Genomic DNA, 2,131 nt, shown 5'->3' on the forward strand with positions numbered 1-2,131 from the left:
CGCTGCTCATTGAGCAGCTCATATATTAAACTGATTTTTGGAACTGGGCTGTGGAAAAGAGGCTTGCCTCGTCCCAGCCACGGGTTGCCTCGGTATAGCACTACCTCCGAGTGCGGCCCACTTCCCTCTGGGGAAGACACATTCAATCCAAAACAAAGTCAACGGTATAGCATTCTTTTATGTTTACAGGAGCCCCGCCCGCCCTTAGAGGGGGAAGAGGTGAAAGAGGGATGATAATTCAGACAACAGACAATGGCAGGAACGGCCGCTGGCCTACGTTTTCTGAAGTGCGCAAAGCACTACCACAAGGACCTAGGGGTAAGTGGATTTTTTCACCGAGGGCAGACGCTGAAAAAGCATACTTACCTGACGCGGGAGGTACTGTGATCAAGGAGGCAGTCCTCTCAAGGCGAGGCCCTTTCATTGCACTTCGACTGGGTTGACCCTTGCGATTACCCCAAATGTGGGTAACTCGAGCGTATAATTTCTGGTAGTGGGGACCTGCGTTCGCGCTCGTCCCCGCAAAAGTCATCCAAACTATGTCTATATGGCCCTCTTACTGACTATCGAGGGTATTTTTGCTTTTGCAGTGGACCGGTAGACTTGCAAAGAAAGCAAAGGACGCACAACTGGCCAAGGTGTTGGCACGTTTGGAGGGGTAGAAGTGCATTGGAGAGACTGGAGGAAGGAAACAAGGTGAGTTTCGGGGCGGTGCGTAACTTTGCTGGCTGTTTTTGTTCAAGGCCTGTCTGCTCTATTGTGTGTAAAGTCCTGTTCGTTTGTATTTGCAGGTTGTGCGTGCCGTGCCGTGCTGTGCTATGCGCGCGAAGGGAAAGGAAATGAAAGGAAACCAAACGGCCGATCGACCGAGCGAGCGAGCATAGAAGGGCATTCGACTTGGACCGTGAGTACACTTTGAACCTTTTGAGCGGTTTTATTGTCACTGGAGCCGCTTTTAGAAATGCTATTGCTATCGTTAGTGTATCCTTTGTGCGAGCAAGCGAGTGAACGAATGAACGAGGGAAGGAAACAAACTAGCAGAGTAGTAAAAGTATCGAACCTTTTCCCGATTCGTTTGCAGTCTGAATCCAACCATTGTCGACTTTCAGTGCCGTTTTTCGCGCGCCTCCTCTTGGAAGTGTGCGAGTGTTTTGCCACGTCACGATGGCTTAAAACTGCGTCTCAGAAGTGTGCGTTTTTTTCCTATTCATTTTTTCGTTCGTTATTTGGAATGATTTGATATCACAGAAGTAGAATTTGACATCATAAACTGTTCATCTCGCGCGTGCTCACTCGCTCGCGCGCGCTCTGTAAGAAAAGTCGATCGCACTAGAGTTTTCGCCATTAGCTGGCCGATTTTTGACAAAAAGGTGTTTTCCCCCCCTCGTTTTTTGCTTTGATTTTGTTCCTCACTCACCTACGGTCCTCTATGTGAAATTGTGGTGTATGGAGAGCTATTTATTGGGATAAAACGTTTAGAGATGTTCGCAAGACAAAAAATTGAAGCCTACAACACGGGGTATTCCCAGGCGGTCACCCATCCAAGTACTAACCCCGCCCGACAGGGCTTAACTTCGGTGATCGGACGAGAACCGGTGCTTTCCCTGTGGTATGGTCGTAGACGAGGAAATGGGGTCGAAATTCTGCTTGTTATCGGCCAGGTTCAGGCTGTAAAGCGGCCACATCCCTGAGTGTAGGCGAATTTGAAATTCTAAAGCCCTAGTTTCGTTACTCTAACCCTAAGAAATCGATACTCTAACCCTAAGAAATTGTTACCCTAACCCTAAGAAATGGTTACCCTAACCCCGAAGTCGTTACCTAACCCTAATGTATTTTCCTCAACCCAGTTAACACATTGAGGAGCATCGATTTGAAGCACTATTCCCTAGGGAGGGAGGGAGGGGTCCCAAGAGACATAACGTGTCCTAAAAACCTATTATACAATGTTTTAGCTCCGTAGGTGCGTGTATCTGGCTTTAAAATCTTACAGTGAGGAGATACCAAACGGGTCAGCCTCTGGGACCGTCTGCGGGACTCGCAAGGGCTTGTGGGGGCGACCTGCTACTATCCACCATAAACCGTGGGAAGGATCCCTCGACCACCCCCCTCACCCAGGGCATGCTTCGGCATC

At 49.0% G+C, this 2,131-nt stretch overlaps 2 non-coding genes and 1 pseudogene across 2 annotated transcripts; 2 read left to right on the plus strand and 1 right to left on the minus strand.

The window, feature by feature from the left end:
- Nucleotides 1-126, plus strand: LOC136278569 (U2 spliceosomal RNA; annotated as a pseudogene).
- Nucleotides 127-358: 232 nt separating this feature from the next.
- LOC136278556 (U1 spliceosomal RNA) lies at nucleotides 359-522 on the plus strand. The gene has a single exon (XR_010716403.1). It is a non-coding gene; the product is annotated as a U1 spliceosomal RNA (small nuclear RNA).
- Nucleotides 523-1,504: 982 nt separating this feature from the next.
- Nucleotides 1,505-1,623, minus strand: LOC136278546 (5S ribosomal RNA). Its single transcript, XR_010716393.1, has one exon. It is a non-coding gene; the product is annotated as a 5S ribosomal RNA (ribosomal RNA).
- Between the last annotated feature and the right edge of the window lie 508 nt (nucleotides 1,624-2,131).

Source organism: Pocillopora verrucosa, unplaced genomic scaffold (genome assembly GCF_036669915.1).
Source record: "Pocillopora verrucosa isolate sample1 unplaced genomic scaffold, ASM3666991v2 scaffold_26, whole genome shotgun sequence".
Lineage (NCBI taxonomy): Eukaryota > Metazoa > Cnidaria > Anthozoa > Scleractinia > Pocilloporidae > Pocillopora > Pocillopora verrucosa.